The sequence below is a fragment of the Dermacentor variabilis genome, chromosome 11 (assembly GCF_050947875.1).
Source record: "Dermacentor variabilis isolate Ectoservices chromosome 11, ASM5094787v1, whole genome shotgun sequence".
Lineage (NCBI taxonomy): Eukaryota > Metazoa > Arthropoda > Arachnida > Ixodida > Ixodidae > Dermacentor > Dermacentor variabilis.
This window is the reverse complement of record NC_134578.1, coordinates 85982227-86001893: the sequence shown is the minus strand read 5'-3', so window position 1 is coordinate 86001893 and position 19667 is coordinate 85982227. Positions and strand designations below refer to the sequence as shown.

The 19667-nt window shown below is 43.7% G+C and overlaps 1 long non-coding RNA gene across 1 annotated transcript in view; it reads right to left on the bottom strand.

The window, feature by feature from the left end:
- Nucleotides 1-6004: 6004 nt before the first annotated feature.
- LOC142563799 (uncharacterized) overlaps nucleotides 6005-19667 on the bottom strand; it is a 37843-nt gene continuing 24180 nt past the window's right edge. The window contains exon 3 of the long non-coding RNA XR_012824417.1: nucleotides 6005-7355. This is a non-coding gene — a long non-coding RNA (uncharacterized LOC142563799). The remainder of the gene's footprint in view (nucleotides 7356-19667) is intronic.

The following is a 19667-nucleotide window of genomic DNA, read 5'->3' as shown; positions in this document are numbered from 1 at the left end:
AACAGCTGGCGCTTCTGTATCGACTACCAGAATCTCAACCAAGTAACAAAAAAAAACGTGAACCCCTTACCTCGAATATATCCCGCCCTTGACTGTCTCAGTGGTTACAAGTATTTTTCTACGATAGGCCTTCGTTCCTGGTATTGGTCGATTACAGTTGACATGGATCGTGAAAAAAACGGAGTTTTTACAGCTGATAGGCTCTATCAGTTTAAGGTGATGCCATTCGGGCTATGCAACGGTCCCGCCACATTCGGACGAATGGTGGACGCCCTCCTTCACGGCTTAAAGTGGTCAATCTGCTTGTGCTACCTCGATGATATCGTTGTCTTTTCGCCGGCTTTTGACAAACACCTCGAGCGTCTCTCGACAGTTGTTTCAGTGTTCCGCAAGGCGAGACTTCAGCTCACTTCAGCGAGATCTCGCTTCGGCCGCCGGCAACTTACTGTGCTCGGACACCTCGTCGACTCTTCCAGTATGCTTTTCGATCCGGAGAAAGTTCGCGCGTTCAAGGATTTTCCTGTGGCCACCTGCGCAACCGACGTTCGAAGCTTTTTCTAGGCCTCTGCTCGTACTTCCGCAGAGTCGTGCGAAATTTTGCTGACATCGCACGCCCTCTAACGGAACTTCTTTAGAAAGAGGTGACTTTTGCCTGGGGTCCCGACCAAGCTGGTGTATTTGCTGAGCTGACGACGCAACTCACGTCGCCCCCGATTCTTGGCCACTTTGACGTGTCCGGCCCAAAGGAGGTTCGCACCGATGCCAGCGGCCATGGTATCGGTGCTGTTTTGGCACACGGACAGCACAGTTGCGACCATGCCATTGCGTGCGCTAGCCGTCTTCTGTAACCAGCCGAACGCAATCACTCGGTCACCAAACGTGAATGCCTCGCCATCGTTTGGGCGGTAGGTAAATTTCGCCCGTATACCTCCAGGGACGACGGCCTTTTGCGGTTATCACCGATCACCACGCCCTATGCTGGTTTTGGTCATTAAAAGATCCAGATGGACGTCTCGGTCGGTGAACTCTACGGCTCCATGATTACTCTTACACATTGGTGTATAAGACAGGCCGACTCCATGAGGACGCTGACTGCTTCTCACGTCATCCAGTAGGCCCACCAGACCAGCCTGAGACCGGCGAGTCAACTTGCGTCCATGCGCTTTCCGCGTTTGGCGACATCGCCGATGAGCAAGGACGCGACCCTAGCCTGAGAGACATCATTTTCAGCCTGATAGATCTGCGAACTTCACCCTTTTAGCGTATGTTTATACCGCAAGATGGCATATTGTACCGTTATAACATGCGCCCTGATGGCCCTGAACTGCTATACATTGGTCGTTCCCATGGCAAGCATATGCACGAGGCTGTACTCGCACACTTGCATGATGTTCCAACAGCTCGTCATCTGGGAGTCTCAAAGACATATGACCGTGTTCGGCGTCGTTTCTTTTGGCCCGCTATTTGCCGTTTCGTTTGCCGTTTTGTCGCCTCCTGTAAACATTGTCAGCCCAGCAAAACACCAGCAGCCCTACCAGCTGGCCGTCTTCAGCCCACTGAAATACCACCTGTGCCATTCTTTCGGCCTGGTCTTGATCTCCTTGGCCCTTTTCTTCTATCGCTTAGTGGGAACAAGTGGATAGCAAGCAGTTGCTACGGGCTAGATCACCCGGAACGTGATTATTTTTTTTTTTTATTTAGAACATACTGCAGGCCTACAGTAGGCCCAAGCAGGAGCGGGCTCTCCCTACTAGCTCCCTAATTATGCGGGCTCTCCCTACCAGTTGTGCAACCGACGTCAGTAAATTCCTGTTCGACGCTGTGATACTTCACCACGGCACTCCCTGACAACTCCTTACCGAGCGAGGCCGCTACTTTCTCTCACAAGTTGTCCAGGATATCTTGCACACCTGCGCCACGAAGCACAAGTTTGCAATGGCGTATCACCCTCAGACCAACGGCCTTGCAGAAAAGTTTGCAGAAAACCAGTACGATGCGACCAAACGCAGCACAATGGATGGTCAATCGCGGATTGATCTTACTGTCGCCGCAAACTGTGTGTATGAACAATGCCCGTCATTCGATTACATGCAAATATGACACTTTAGTCAAAAAGAAAGATTACAGGGCTGCTAAAAGAAAAACACTGACTTCATGAACTCTCACTTACCTTTTGATAGGCGCAAGACATACAGCCGCTTCAGAAATGAAGCTCCAAAGGGCACGACGAAAACGTTTGCCTGGAACTGACAAACGTTCACGCTTTAACTCATGAGCGTGTGACACAACCACCACAACGTTAGCCTGGACATGACAAACGACACTTGAACTCATGAGCGAGTGACAAAACCCCCACATTCAGAGGAAGCACGCGAACTGAGCGCGTGAGAGCACGGAGCGTACCAACCAAGCAACCTTCTGGCATTCCGAGCTTACAGAGAAGGGCGAAGAGATCCAATAAGCCGACGGTGTTAAGTCATGTGACCGACTACATGCTAATCAGCGAAAAGCGTGCGCATATATGCACCAGACAGTGGTGATATGACCGGGTTAAGGCAGTCACTTCTCTGTTCTACGGCAGTGGTTGCAGCCGTTACAGAGCTTGCCGTACTCGGCTTTCTCGACGTGTTCGGAGCGTAGGACACGACTAATTCGGTTACGCCTTGCGGGAGGTGGTAATGCGCAGCTGTTCTGGTGCTCTGCCTGTCGTTTTGCGACGTTTCGTCGCAATATGCTTGTGCAGTTTCAGTCGTTCATTGCAACTTCTCTATTCATTGTCTGCATTGGAAGTTTCATTCTGAGTGCAGCAGCTTCACATTGCTGGCTGACATGTCTTTTCGGCAGAGCATGCAATGAAGGCAGCCGTGGGAGAGGCTTAACATTCCGCAATATCATCACATAGTACGTGTTGGATTGCGTGTGTTGGTCCCACATATGGCCCGTCTGGGACATGCCGTTGAAAACATCCACGCGATTAAAGTATTGGGGTTTTGTTTAGATCCCAGAAATTCAATCGTGTGGATGTCCAAAGGATGTCTAAAATAGGACATCCCGAAACGAATGTCCACATGTTAGCCACTGGATGTCTTGACCGGGATTTGGACGTCCTGAAGTACGTGTTGGATTGCGTGTGTTGGTCCTACATATGGCCCGTCTGGGACATGCCGTTGAAACCATTCACATACTTAAAGTATTGGGGTTTTGTTTAGATTTCAGAAATTCAATCGTGTGGATGTCCAAAGGATGTCTTAAATAGGACATCCCGAAACTAATGCCCACATGTTAGCCGCTGGACGTCTTGACCGGGACTTGGACATTCTGATCTAATCAGGATGTCCAGAGGATATTTGTGGTCCAATGGGATGGAAGGTAGATGGCTTCCAGAGTTGTTGAAGCACGATGGGGGAAGCTGAAGCTGACGTTGCTGTTGTTGACTTGAAGACAACATTCCTGATCGTCTCAGACAAAAGACCGTGCTTCGGGGGCAATCCTTGCAACCTGTGGCTACCTCGCTGGTCTTTGGCAACATTGGTTTTATTTCCGGGTTGGGGCATCGAGCACGGCTCTGCGGGGACATCCGGTACAATACCCAGCACCTCCACCATACCCACCATGGTTGCTTAGTTGCTATGGTGTTGGGCTGCTAAGCACGAGGTCATGGGATCGAATCCCGGCCACGGTGGCCGCATTTCGCTGGGGCAAAATGCGAAAACAACTGTGTCCTTAGATTTAGGTACACGTTAAAGAACCCCAGCTGGTCCAAATTTCTGTAATGCCCCACTACGGCGTGCCTCGTGACTATATCTTTGGCATGTAAAACCCCATAATTTAATTTAAAATGTAATTTTAATCTCCACCTTATGGCACATAATTGTGACGGTGAAGGAAGTAGCAACACTGTGAATGACAAAACTAACACTTTATTGGGTGAACCTGTGCCCTCAAAAACAGGCTACACTCAAAGTACAATGATAGCGGTGAACACAGTTGACGATCGTCGAAAATCTCATCAGCACGTCGCCTACTATACATTAATTGAAGGTTCAAGAGTAAATGCTGGTGCCGGCATGTCTTCAAAAAAGTGCTATACAATACGCGTCGCGCATACATGCAATCAGATTCAGACAAGGTCCAGTGATAACAGACGGTGAATAGAACCATCGATAACATTCGAGAAACTTCCTATACATGTACGCACGTCCTGCGCTGTGTCGTTTGTTAGACGGTGGAAACGCTGTCACACGATAAACAAGCAAACGTTTCAATATTACGCATTATTTAGAGCCGACTCCGCCAACCACTGCAGTCATGGTGCTTGCTGAATGTATTCGCACAGTTGTCCAAGTTATATTGATGTTATCTGTACTTCGCACACAGCTAATTAACACGGCAGGAATGTGAGCCATGTTAATAACGCTCCAGGGACCACTTGGCCAAGCAGGGCATCTAGAATGACAGCCTTTTTCATTTCGAAGGGCCAAGTCAACACCTCAAACTCAGTGATTCAATTTGCTTTTTGGAGTGTCGTATTTTTTCTTTGACTGTACTTCAACCAGCATGTCCTCAATCCCAGTTTATTGGCTTTGCCCTCGGTATCAACGGCTCTCTTAATGGGTCTTCCTATGGCAGACAGATTTCATGATGCAAAGTACTGAAAGTTCTTTTTGAACTTCGGTGCAACCACTCTTCAGGGGCCCACTTAATGTTGGGAGAATTATTCATAATATATAAAAGACTAAAGGTTCTGCAAGAAAGTCGGCCATGGTTCACCCATAGCCTCAGGAAGGTGCTGGAGCTCTGTGCTTGGCTGACATGCAGAGAACCCATCACGTCACCGACATACCTGTGCGATTTCCACTCTCCCTTCGGATGTGTACACTAACACGATGTCAGCAAGATGTGCTGTATATTTCTAGAAGCATATTTCTCATCTCTCTGGGTTTTGTCTGTCTCGGCTCTTGCTAGCGTGCTGTAGAACATGGGCCTTCGTGGGCGTGGTTGCTATCCGTGAAGTGCGCATCTGAAGTGGAAGGGGTGGCTTTTGGACAGCGGCCACTGCCCGATAAGTATTTGTACCATAGCGCAAAGCCGCCACTCTTGTCTATTTCTGCCGCCTGTGGTATATATATAGAAGCACTCCATTTCTTACCTTCACATAGCGACGCTATTGAAATGGTCGCATCAGAATAAGACATATGCAGGAGATATAAAACGAAACTGGGAGTGTGTGAACCGTACTAACAGTGTATTTGCCATTATCTATGTTCTCTTCCCTCCCGAATAACCAAAAATAAATCATTTTGTTTGCTTTATATTATCTGAGTGAAGCCTGACATTGAAAAGGTTAAGGATGCATAAGATTAAAAGTCTTTCAATTAATCAGAAGAAAGTTTTAATATTAAGCAATACTCAAGCTTTTGAAAGCTCTGCACGAATCCTTACTAGTAAAAAAATACCAGTTATTCAGTATCACTGAAACCGTAGTTGAACCACAGTAGGATTGAAAAATCACATTAATAACAGCATTTGCATAATAATTTTAATTCCTTAGAAAACTGTCATACCAGCATTATATGGCAGTTAATAAGCTTCGGTTGTCACTCAAATCATCTTGATACATTCAACACAACAAAATGCTAATGAACAGAAACATTATATGCTATTAGAGCCCCCCCCCCAAGCATTGAAATAACAAATAAAGATACCTATTCAGAATTTTATTTATTACACTGAAACTAGCTTACACAAAGCTTTTATAATGAGCAGATCAGTTCTTGAATGGAGCAAAGAAGCGCTTCTATGCAATGCAATAAAGAGATTAAACATCATAATATAGAACAGTGAAAAGACGTTCAATAACTCATATATCTATGGAACAACAAGCAAAAAAAACATTAGTTTAAGACAAGAAGTTCAGCAACAATTGGGAGCGGGCTAGTTGCTAATCAATCAGTAGAGTTGAAGGGCAAAATTGACATGGAGGATAGAGAACCAGAGACAAACGCTGACTTCCAACTATTTTATTTAGAGCAATAACAAGCACATGTGTGTGCACTTCCATGGAAAAAAACAAAAACAAAACATGATAAACAAGAAGAAAGAATGAGTAGTGCGTACAATTTAGCGCTGCTGCACAGCACGTGTACTCAGGAAAGACAATTCTTTTTTGCAAATGGTACACTGATACGACAGTTACATAAGAAACCTGTGCACTTTGCAATTTTTTTTGCTTCGACAATTTCTTGTGTGGAGTGGCTTGGGAACCTGTACATTGATTCGCAGGGCACTGAATGGCCTATCGCCTCTGTGGATGCACGGGTGTCAGTTCAGTGCAAACTTCCGCGACAACTTCTCAGGACATGAAGGGCATTGAAACAGCCCCTCACATTATGTGTGGAAGTGCAGGTGAGCCTTCAGCTTTGACCTTTATGAGAAGCTTTGAGGGCGCGCAGGGCACTCAAATCACATCTTTCCCGTGTGGGTACGCAGGTGTCGGTTCAGAGTCCTCTTTTGTGAGAAGCTTTGAGGGCACGAAGGGCACTGAAATGGCGTCTCGCCTGTATGGAAGTGGAGGTGTTGTTTCAGAGAACTCCTTCGTGTGAAGCTTTGAGGGCAGCAAGGGCACTGAAATGGCCTCTCGCCTGTGTGGGTGCGCAGGTGTTCATTCAGAATACTTTTTCGTGAGAAGGTCTGAAGGCAGGAAGGGCACTGAAATGGCCTCTCGCCTGTGTGTGCGCGTAGGTGTTGGTTCAGATTATTCTTTTGTGAGAAGGTCTGAAGGCATGAAGGGCACTCAAACGTCCTCTCGCCTGTGTGGGTGTGCAGGTGTCGGTCCAGATGACCCTTCTGTGAGAAGGTCTGAAGGCATGAAGGGCACTCAAACGGCTTCTCACCTGTGTGGGTGCGCAGGTGTTGGTTCAGATGACTTTTTTGTGAGAAGCTTTGAGGGCAGCAAGGGCACTGAAATGGCCTGTCACCTCTGTGGACGCGCAGGTGTTGGTTCAGATGACTCCGGTTTGACAAGATTTGAGGACATAAATGGCAGTGAAATGGCATCTTGCCGATGTGGATGAAGAGATGTTACTCCAGATTAACATCTTGTGAGAAGGTCTGAGGGTATGAAGGGCACCGAAATGACATTTTGCTTGTGTGTATGTGCAGGTGTTGATTCAGCTTGAGTGTTCATGGAAGCTTCGATGGCACAATAGGAATTCAAACAAATGATGGCCTGTATAGATCCTGGTGAGCACTTCAGATCACAATTAATCCATCTCATAGGTACAGGAGCTTCTGTAGTGGTGGTATCTTTCATGTAACTGCACCCTCTGCATTTGCTGGACAGGTGGACGTCAATGCTGCACCAAGAAAACAAGACAGGTTACCAGAGTAAAGCTTATCACTCAAAAATAAAACTGTAATTACAAGACTCACGAAGAAATGAGAGAACATAGATACTATTGCTAAAGATCAGCCTTTTTTTCATTCAATGTCTTGGCAGTGCTTTCAGATCAAATAAGACCACAGCAGGTCAACCGTTTTGATTTGGAAAATATATTTTTATGATTGCTTAATGGCCAAGTTGATGAAATTTGCACATATCTTTAATTAAAATATTCAACTGTAAGATACAGTGAGAAGACTAGCAGCATGGTATGAGTGCAAGCTGCCCTTGCAGTCAATTGCAACAGCCCAAACATTCAGTGATACCATCATGGGCCTGATGACTAAAATAAGAACAGCAGAACTGCGTCTCGAACTAGGTTTCACTATATTGTCTGCTGTGGTAGACAGCTACATTTCTGAAATTTATAAATACTGCCGACTCACTTAAGTACAAGAAGGAATAAATATATAGAAAATACAAACATCAAGGGCAAAAGAACACAAATATTGGAAAACAATATTAGAGCCAAGCAATATAAAACACAAATATGACTACATATCTCCAAACAACAACACCCTTAGGTGATTCATTCCATTGTTTGCATGAGAAAAAAAATTACTCTGTATAAGTATTATTCACGGCACTCAGGTCCTGTATCATTCTACTGTGATATTGAATATTTGCACGAGAAGCAGGACAAGTAAAATGAGTTCATTATGCTTGACTTTGTTGTATACTACATGCAAGAGTTGTAACTTGTTTGGCGGTTCTCGACTGCAGCTATTCAAAGTGGAGAGCACTCAGCATCTCCGACATACTATAAGTTTTTCTGTAGCAATTGCAGATGAACCTAAGTACTATTTGCTGTACTCTTTCCAATTTATCAATATTTTTTGGTGTATGGATACCACAGAGCTGACGCATAATCAAGGCAAGGTCTGACAGCGTACTGAACGCTGCTTTAACTGTATAGGCACTCCAGTGAATTTGCAACAAAGAAGTCCTTAGGTTCTGAGAGCGCTATCACAAATGTTTTCAATATGCTCATTCCACATCATGTATTCAGTTAGTTACCCAAGGTACCAATATGTATAAACTTAATTAGGTAGTGTTACCAGTGACATAGAGAAAGTGTAAACGTCTCTTCTCATTGCTTATGTTCATAAGAGAGCACTTACTAATGTTTCAGCTCATTTCTCACTCTTTACACCTGCAGAAAACCTTTCTCGGCTTGTGATTTAACTACTATGTACAATACATTGACGAAAAGCTTTGTTTCAAATCAGAATCAACCATATTTGTTAAGTCATTGACTACCAACAGAAAAAATCCAATGAATCACTCCTGTGGTACAGATGACGTGAAAGCAAACGCCTCAAATACGATTGCCGACTGACATACTGAACACGGTTTTCAGGATAGGCTCTGATAAAATGCACAGATACGGTGTCTATTCCGACTGCATAAAGCTTACATGAAGCTCTAAGTTCAGGGGCTTAATCAAAGGCGTTGGCAAAGTTTAAAAATACAGCGTCTACTTGTTCCCCATTATTACAGGAAGTCGTGGTATGAGATAGTAAGCTGAGTGACAGTAAACAAGCCTTCTATAAAACCATGCTGGACTTCGTACAGCATGGTGTCTTCATGTAGGTATTGTTTAAGGTGCTGTGTGATTACATGCCCTAACATTTTGTGGCAAAGTTAGGTGAGTGAAACAGGACGATGATTTTGCATGTTTAGGGGTTCACCTCAATTAGGTATAGGTGCAAATCAAGAAGCTGTACAGTCAGTAGGAACAGTACACTGCACAAACCGTGCATTAAATACAGACCATTAAGGTAGATGCATTGCCAATGGTTTTCCTTCCTAATTACAACACCTTGGTAATATTCTTAATACTCTTCACCTAAGATTTACACACAATACATTGCAACAAGAAATCGATGTTACTGTCACCTGTACAAAAAATTTTTTAAACGTCACCAATGGCCTACAAAAGGCATCGGTCCTAAGTTCGATCCTTAAACCGGGACACATTTTTCTTTGACTACCAAGTTTTATTTCTGAGAAATCCAAATTGTATTCATTTGAATATTTGCACTATGTTAAGGTTAATGCCGATTTTTCTTTCATAAAGCTTTCTAAGCTTTTCAGTTAGGTATGTCTACACCATCTTGGCAAGTGTCACCCATTGCGGCTTTGTCTATGTTTCATTCAGCTCTGCAGCCTTCAAAACAGAAGTGACAAGAACAATATACAGAAGTGAAGCCGCCATTATCAAAAAGGTGGTAGCAGAGGCTGTTAGACGTTCTCAGTGCAATGCCAAGAAAAGCGGTCTGCTGCATAAGCATAAGCCCCTGAGTCAAAACAGAGTTGCTGGCATCACAAACCTATACATCAATGCTGCTGTTTCCAGTGACCATACAACAATAATTTCTTTATAATATAGGACGCAACACAGTATGGTTCCTCAGGTGACAAAAGGGACACTAGGACAATGCCATCGTAAACTAAAACTGGCTACATTTGACCAGGGTGGCTGCGTTTCTCCCAGTATTCTGTGGTTTCAAAGCACCTGCTTCTTCTTGCAGCCATTTATTGCATGCTATTCAGCAAAAACATCTTTTTGAGCAGTGCATGTGATGTGATCTAGCACCTGTTACAGACACATTTTCTGAAAAACTGTTCTACAATACATTCTACACACCACTGCTTTACGCCTAGAGCACACATTGCAGCAATGTTGAGTGGTCACTAAGTTTGCATACTGTGGTGACCTATGGTTGCAGTATTGCTGTTGTTAATTTCCACTATTACAGCTATGCTATTGCATCATACTTTCTTTTGATACTGTAAAGAACATGAACCTTAATAATGCAGACAAGTGTGCAATGAAGAAAAGGATAATGCTAACTTTGCAAGGTAGCTGAACCAGATATAATCTCTAAGCTTCAAGCAGTGCATAAGAAGAGTACACAAATCAGAGGCTTAAAGAACTCTGGTTCCTGATGAGCAGCAACCAGCTGCACACTACATGCACACATGCAAACACAAAAAAATGTAGGAATCACACAAATTACACAAAACACAAAAACAAAAAGTATTGAAATAGCATGCCTCACTGGCATATGTGTTAAAACATGGCTCTTCTGCATCAACAAAAGCAGTGAAATTAAAATTGCAATAATATAAAAGAAAAGGTAAACAGAAAAAAATAAATCCTTCATGCAAATGAAAGCACAAATGCTTTCATGCAATTGAAGGACTGTCACCTTAAATATAAATATATTTAAAGTATATCAAACCTTTATTACGTTCATAAATATGCCTTCCAAAAAAAATCAGAATGAACAATGTATGCAATATTATACAGCAGAAAGTGCAATAAAAACTGTTTTGAATCTGCAATTATTGTTTCAATGCTGAGGCTGAAGAAACAAGGGCGTACCTCTTTTAATGGCACCAAAACAGACAAAAGAGCAGAGTGGTAAGCTAGTTGTTACTGCATAACTTGAGCTTAAGCACAAGAGAGCATGTGGGACAACAGAAGGGGACGACGATAGTGCTACTAACTGAATTTTTACTGCACGTGGTTAACACATAGCACATATATGCCATGGCACAACAGGAAAAATTATGCAGATCCCACGCACTGTGGGAACCGATGTAAGATAAGCTTTCTGTGCTGGTTTCTTTGATTGGTGATAATTAGTGATGATGCTGATTGCGAAAGCTTAATTTCTTTGTTTAGTCTAACACGAGAGGGATGATTTAGTGTTAAATGCTACCTTGCGTGCACCACTGCTCTTTGTCTGCGTAGTACACAGAACACACAGGGAGCGGTGTTTGCTTGAGGCGTTACTGCGCGCTATATCACATAACCTCAGACAGTTGACCCTTGTCGTTGCCTCACATGGCACATAGCATTGTGGCATAAGTATTAAACTTGAATTGGATTATGGGGCCATACGTCCCAAAACCACATTCGGATTATGAGGCACATCGTAGTGGTGGACTCCGGATTAATTTTGACACCATGGTGCTCTTTAAAGTGTCCAAAAGGCGAAGTGCATGTGCATTTTCTATTTCGCCCCCATCGAAATGCGACTGCTGCGCTCGGGATCAAATCCGCGACCTCTAGCAATGCCATAGCCACAAAGCTACCACGGCGGGCACACAAGTGTTGATTTTACGTTCGACCACTTCCGTAGTGCAGCCTGGACCCTGCGCTAGACTTTAATTAATGCGGCTCTGCTTCTGCACGCCTTCCGTCAGTTGTCCGCTTAACATATTTGCATAGAGTTTATTTATCAAAACTAGCAAAAACGTACTGTACCGTATGTTGAAGTTAGCTTGATCCAGTTTCCCCACAACCACTGTCGTGTATATACTAGTAGCATTTATACTGAATACATTGTTGTGCCAAAAGTGTTTCCTTCCCTTCTCACATCACCTGTTCCCTCTCCCTTGTATGGGAACTGCCTCTTGTTCCCCTCCTCTCTACAATACTATCTACGTTTCCTCTGGACTTGCGTCTTAGTAGAAAGGCAAGTGCAATGCTTTCTGCAATGCTTTTGAGGGCGGTCTCGGATAATTAGAGCTGTCGAAAAGATAACCTGGACATGCCCAAGGCGCTCCAGAGAGCATTGTGCACATTTGACGCGGTGGGGTCCTCCCCTGTCGTCTTGCTCCTGTCTTGTATGTGGTGTATCAGACAACAACAGCACCAGCAGCAGTGCGAAAGTCGAAGGAAGAGGCTAAGAATGTTTTGCTTTAAAACAAAAGGGTACCATCGCAGCACAGATTAATTTTTGGGATAATCACCCACTACAGGATGCTACTGCGATAGGGACAAGCTCTCTTTTTTTGATAGTGAAAAAGACAGGCAACTTGGAGTTACTGCTTCAAATCATTTCAAATGTGTCGATCATATCCCTAGTCGATTGATTTGGGTTTCTGGATACGTGTGTTTTGTTAAATAAGGGTTTACAACCACAACACAAGCAGTATCTAGATGACCAGTCTTTACCAGACTGCTAACATTGTTTGAATGTTGCTCTAAACGATCATTGAGGCATCTTCCCGTCTGTCCAATATATTCCTTCCAGCAGTCCAATATAGAATATGGTAAATCACTCTTTCCATGCACGAAACCAACTGTACTAAGTGTTTTTATTGCAGTCATAATGCTTCTTTTTAGTACTGTGTATTTTCGCGCCCAAATGTTTCAATTTCAAAGGGGCTGAAAAGACTGTCAACGCCAACACGATTCCTAAATTTCTTCAGATTATGGCTAGCTTGGTGCAAGTACGGCATGACAATCACTTTTCCACCTTTGCTCACTCGGGCAGGGGAATGCCGATACCCATCCCATTTCCTTAACATGCTGCCAGCCACTGCTCTCAGCAGTGGCAAGAGGTAGCCAGCTGCACGTAGGCGCAAAACTTGGTTTTCGAAGCGTCTGTGTACCAGGTGACGACAGGATTTTATAAAAGCGCATTTAAAGCAAAAGTTAATGATTCCCCGGTTAACTAATTTGGAATGCGCTGATGAGAATGGTAGAATGGCTTTCTTCCCTTGAGGCTCATAGTACCAACACACATGACTGTTTAAGAAACAAAGCGCAAGATCTAAAAATGTAATGGCAGCGTTAAATGTGCTTCACAGGACATGAGGTTGGAGGCTCTCGTAAAAAATTCAACAAACAGACGTAGCAGAAGCCGAGCATTCATCGTCAAATTGTAGAAACACTAAATGTGAATCTACATCCACTCCCGACGGCCAGGCCTTCGACGCAGCACAATATGGATGTAGCCTGTGTCTCTTCGCCTTTCGGGTAACAGAAGCGACCAGTTCTGCCGTTCCTTCGACCCCTACTCGTTTGAAGTGCTGTTCGTGGTCACCGAAACGTCTCGTACACCTAGCCCCGTTTACAATCGCCTGAGTAGGTGAGATTCTGGAACTAACAGGATAGAACCATTTAGAACGGTCATTCCGCGTCAACTGTCCCAATGTTGGCGCTCGACCATCAGCGATTTCTTCGAAAAAAAAATTGAGGACGATCTATTTAAAGCAAGAAGTCTTTCTGTAAAATATTTTCTCGAAAAAACATTTTTGAACACCGCAAGGAACATGCAAAGTTTTTTAGAAAGCTCGAAAGTAGGAGTTGTAAAACACATCGTCACAAAATTTTCTCTTCTTAAATTAGGTGAGCACACAATTTTCCCTTGAGAATGAAGAAAGGCTTTTCACTTAAAAAGGTGTTATCAATCTTTACGTTTCCATGAGTTTTATATGGCACTAAATATGCAAAATTTCGTGCATATTGGGAATTTTCTTGCAGAAAGATGGCTTTTACTGAAAGGTTATATTTCATAGTAACTAATTGCCAGCAAGTTGTACTGTAAGTGAAAAATAATTTGGGACGAATATAACGTGAAATGGCCTGTACAGCTGGCGACAAAGTTGCAAAAAAGTTAGTTTTATCCTATGTTTAGTCGTAAATTTAGCATTAAGGTAGTCGGGGTAAAAATATGCTAAATAGTGTATTTATTAGAAACATTCATTGCCTACAAACTGAGAAACTTTTAACGAATTACTTTCTGTTTTAAGGAAGCAAAACATTTTTGAATTTGTGTTATACCGGTCTCTGTGCTTGGACATGTTTCCCCTTCGTAGGAAAGCATCCTAGCGGCAAGTAGAACTTGCGCGGACGCAAAATTTCCTGAGTTAATGGAGGAACATCTAGACAAGATAATCGGCTCCTCAAGTTTTTACTTGAGTGCTTTATCAGAAATTATTAGCCTAGCCAATAAAAAATGCGAGCCCCAATACAGCGCATTTAACCGGATGTCGCTGTACACCGACTGCCTGCATAGCGTCGTCACGCAGCATCGGAAAGTTACGCCGATGAGTACAGAGTGCAGTTAAGTACACTAAAATTTAGAAGTGGGCAAAAACCTTGTGAATAAGAAAACAATCTGTTGCTTTATTACGGCAAATATGTAGCAAATATCTGCCAACACTATCGTGTTCTGGCGACCATGTTGGCAATGATGTTAGAGGAGTGATGTCGACTCATCATTAAATGTTCTGGCATGCTTAAGTTCGAACTACTGCATTTAAAAAGATGATGGAAAGAAATAAATATGTTTGGTTGCTCGCCCTTTCTGTCTTTCTTGTTGTTAAATGTTAAACTCGGACTGAATGAGGCAGTCTGCTGACCTTTAGGAAGCACAGGATTTAATATCCAGTCTGCGATAACTGAAGAAAGAAAATGGAAAGGCTCATTGGAGTTATCGACTGTATAACAGTTGTGGCTATAATCCTAAAATGCGCTCCTATGCTCCTCAGATGCATTATATTTTTTCACACAAAGCCTAGTATGTTTCAATGCTTGCACTTCCCCTGGTGGTCTTCTTGCAGCAATGTTCACAATAAGGTAAGAACGACGTCTCTTAGGCATTAAAAGGCTACAGTAATTGCTTTAAATAAAAGTAGGGAGATTTCAAGTGCAAATATTTCCGGTACCTACAGCTACAATGTATTTCTGTAGTGGCTCTAGCAAGACATTAGAACTTTTATTGGTGATATCTGCCAGAGAAGTCAGACTATATATCCTGAAGAGTGGAAAGACTCATCCAGATCCACCTAGAGGATTACAGTTTTGACTGTGCCACTTTTGCATTATAGAATAAGAAGGGCAACAGATACTTTTCTTCGCAGTTGTGCTTAATAGTCTTCTTGTATATGCGTGTTTAGAATGGTCGCACTCATTCTTGCATATGTCGGAACGCAGGAATAAAAAATGCATTCTATTGATTTGGCACGTGTTTATTGCATCCGACATGGAGGAAGATAACCTAGGACAGGCCCCGACCAGCACGAACGTATTGGAGAGAGTGTGGCAGATGTCACGTGCTGTTTTTCGCAAAGGAGCACTGGGATGGTTACCCCAAATGTCAACATTGCCATAGCAACCACGCTCACGAAGCTTTCGCTGCTGCTCTCGGTCTCTGAAAAGTGAGATAAGATTTTTCTACGGGTGTCTTTTTCGCAGCACATCTTGTTCGCGAAAAAAGCTGACTTTGGAGTGTGGTGTGTAAGCTTGAAAGCTCTGTTTGGGTCTGTGAGGGTGAGTGTCAGCCAGCAACATATACACTCAAGCAGTTATGGCGCAAGTCTTCGTCGTCTTCTTCAAAGTGGCACAGAAAACTGGAGCATGTCTGCTTCCCTAAAACTGCTACAGAAGTTTTGTAAGCTTTGTTTTGACGCACGTCGGCTGCACACACTTCCGGCGGTTCGTAACCATGCAAGTTCAAACTCGCGCCCATCTGCTCCGGCGAGCTGCGAACCGCTGATTGCAGGCACAACCTCTTTACAGTCAATAGCTCGAACAAGCCATGCTATATTTTTCTTCAGTTATCGCAGACTGGATATTAAATCCCACGCTTCCCAAAGGTCAGCGGACTGCCTCATTTGGTTTGAATTTAACTTTTTTTTGGCAGTTGAATTTATTTTCATCAGTAGTACAAACAGTAGTACAAACAGGTCAAGTATAATTGTGCAATTGGAGGTCCCGAAGTAAAAACTGCCGAGGGGCTTCCTAAACAAGAAACAAATGGGGTTTAGTACAATTGTGGCAACAGTAGCAGGCTACATCATACAAAGGTTGTGTTCGTCAGCAAAAACAAAAAATTGGATAAAAATAAGAAGGAAAGAAAAAACAGAGCTTTGAATACAAAAGTGTGGTAGTAGGGCGTAGAACATGCAATGCGGAAAAGTCTTCATCGGGAAGAAAAAAAAGAACAATGTTTTGATAGAGAATTAGGAGGTGGTAGCATGGGGAACAATCAATGCTGTAAAGCATTGACAGGGACAGAAAAAAATAAAAATATATAAAAAGAAAACTAGGAACAGTACAATACAAACTTATTTAATAACGTTTACATCGCACAAAATATACTAGGAGTTCGGTAAAGAGTTAATATAATATGCCTTAGCTTTGCGCTTGAAGGCTTCAAATGCACATGATCTGATATCCGACGGAATCGAATTCCACAATATGCCTGAAAACATGACAGTAAATTTCCCATAGTTAGTTCGAATTTTAAGAAGGAGCAAATTGTGATATGCAGAAAACCTTGTGTTATTATTATTATTGAGGTCAATATGGGTAAAACTTTCAATACCTAGCTCCGTAGTTATGAGGCGGAGAGAGAGAGAGAGATAAAGAGGAAAGGCAGGAAGGTCAACCAGATATCGGTCCCTGGTTTGGTACCCCACACTGGGGATGGGAGATAGAGGTTATAAAGAAGGCAGAGAGGAAAACGTTTAAAAAAACACGCACACACACACAAGAGGCATTCCAGTTAAAGTCGTTCACACAGGCCGGAGATCGCAAAAAGTGCAATAGTGATTGCGCGCCCTTCTTCTGTCACGGTAGGTCCTTTCGATGGTAAGGTAAGGTAAGAAGAACTTTATTGGGTCCTGAAGGTCAACCCTAGGTTGACGCGGGCTGCTCCCACGTTGGGACTGTCAGGCCGAGCCCTTCAGCCACATCGCGGGCCTTCTGGACTGCCCGTAATTGGTTAGAGAGTGATTCGCTGTGTAGCATTTGCCGCCACCTTTCTTGTTCCTTATCACAGTCTGTGAAGGCTGCGGGGCACTGCCAAAGCATGTGGTCAAGAGTAATGATGCCATTGCACTCATTACAGTTGATTTGAGTTTCCCTCTCCGGATAGATCCTGTTAATAAAATCTGGACTTGGGTATGTTCTTGTCTGTAGCAAACGTAATGTGACCGCTTGGGCTCTGCAAAGCTTACCGTGAGGCAATGGGTATTCCCTTCTGCTTAAATAATAATGCTTCGTGATTTCATTATATGTTAATAATCGATCCCTGTGTTCTTCGGGTGAAATGTAAGTTGCTCGGTCTTGGAAGAGCATGGCTAGAAAGTCCTCATGCTGCTTCATTTGCCACCTCATTGAGGTTTCTCCGAGCTCCGTCCAACACCCCCAGATGTGCAGGAAACCAGCGGATTTCAATCATCTCACTGTTGACCTTCTCTAGTAATTTTGTTGCTATCCGTGTTACATATCCGTTGGTAAAGTTGCGTATGGCTGTTCTAGAGTTGCTGTAAATATGTGTCCACCGATTAGCCCGGATGGCTTAGGCGATTGCTACTTGTTCTGCTACTGTTGGGTCCTTGGTATCGACGGTGATGGCATCCCGTATGTTACCTTGAGTGTCTACAACAACGGAGGTACACGCATCCTTATTTTTAACCCAGGCAGCATCAACGAACACCGCCTGCTGCTTATGTTGATCTATGTCTTGAAGGAGTGCCTTCGCCCTTGCCTTCCGTCTGTCGAGGTTATGTGTCGGGTGCATGTTCCTAGGGAACGGAGTCGTCTTTATTATTTCTCGTAGTCCCTCTTGTAATTGTGTTAATAATCCTCCTTCGTTGCTGTGGTTGTTAATTTCTACGCCAATTTCTGCAAGTAGCGCCCTCCCAGGTCGCGTCCCCATTAGTCTCTCCTGGTGGGCCACCTGTTGAGTCTCAGCTATCTCCTCTAGTGTGTTATGCAGCCCTAGGCGCAATAAGCTATCATTGGCCGTGCTGATGGAAAGTCCTAGAGCAGTCTTTATAAGTCGTCTGATTAAAGCGTTTAGCTTGTTCTTATCAGCCTGTGTCCATTGTAGCATGCCAGCCACGTACGAGAAGTGGCAAAAGGCGAATGCATGTACCAATCTTATGGCACTGTCTTCTCCTAGCCCCTTATGCTTGTTGGTAACTCTACGCAGAAGCCTAATGACTTCTTCTGATTTGTTAGAGATGGTATAAAATTTTTTTTTCTGATAGCTGTTGGTTGTCCAGCTGGTCAAGTTCGTGGTGAAGGCATTCCCTCTGTGGACTGTACTGCAGGCAGGCGCACAAAATATGGTCAATTGATTCTTCGTGGCCGCAGTGGTCACAGGTTGTGGTGTCGGTCATCCCTATGCGGAATGCATAGGCTTTGGTAAAGGCAACGCCCAATCAAAGTCTATATAAAAGCGTGGCGTCTCTATGGTGAAGCTATGATAACGCTCGAAGACTTAATGTGGGATCAAGTGAATACAGTCGCGTATTTCTTAAATGTGGCTCATTCCATTGCGATGTGGTGCACTGCCGAGCAAGTAGGCAGAGCTTCCGCGCTGCATCAGTTCTAGAAAGAGGAATTGGGACATGGTGCTCCTCAGTATGGGCTGAGCGGGCAGCTTGATTCGCCCGTTCATTGCCGATAATCCCGCAGTGACTTGGAAGCCACTGGAAGGTTATTTCATAGCCTGCATCACTTATATGGTGTAACGTCTCTGTAATACAGAATATTAGTTGTTTGTGCGGTCCTCGTCGTAAAGGTGACTGTAGAGACTGCAGTGCCGCCTTCAAATCGCAGAATATCATCTACTTGTGTGGCGGTTCACCACTAATGTGATGAAGGGCAGTAAAGAGCGCTGCGAGCTCTGCTGCCATCGATGTTGTCGCGTGGGTCGTCTTAAATTTGATTGTTGTAGTTTTCACTGGTATGATGATTGCTGCAGCAGAGCTGCTTGGAAGGACAGATCCATCAGTGTAAATATGCGTAGAGTCACAGTAGTTCTCGTACAAATATAGTAGCATGAGCCGTCTAAGGGCTGGTGATGATAGATCAGCTTTTTTCGAGATACCAGGTATTGTGAGGTTGATCTTTGGCTGAGCGAGGCACCATGGAGGAATCAAAGGTCTCGCAGCCGGTGTGAAACAAGCTGGCAATGATTCACCATATACGGTTACCGTTTGGCTGAAAGATGCGTGTGGTCTGTCCGCTGGTTATGAAGCGGAACATTATTAGCAACAGCTTATGACTGAATAACATGCGCAAGGGGAGAAGGTTTAGGCAACGAAAAATGGGAGCAGAGTGAGACATAAAAGGTTGAAATGTCATCAATCATACCGCTTGCTTTTGTAAAGCTTCTAGTTGGTGGAGATGAGTGAAGTATATATTACCCATGATGAGAGGCAATATGAAAGATGACTGTGAAATACGCGTAATACAAAGACAAAAGAATACTTGGTTCAAAAAAAGAGCGCGATTTAATAATGACGTGAATTCCAAAAGAAATTTTTTGAAGAGAATTGGCAGGGCGGTTGAATTTTAAGTGCTCATCTAAGATAATGCCTAGAAATTTGGTTGACCCAGATCTTGTAATTATGTGATTGTTAAGTGATACAACTAAGGAATCTACGAATAATGTTTGAGGGG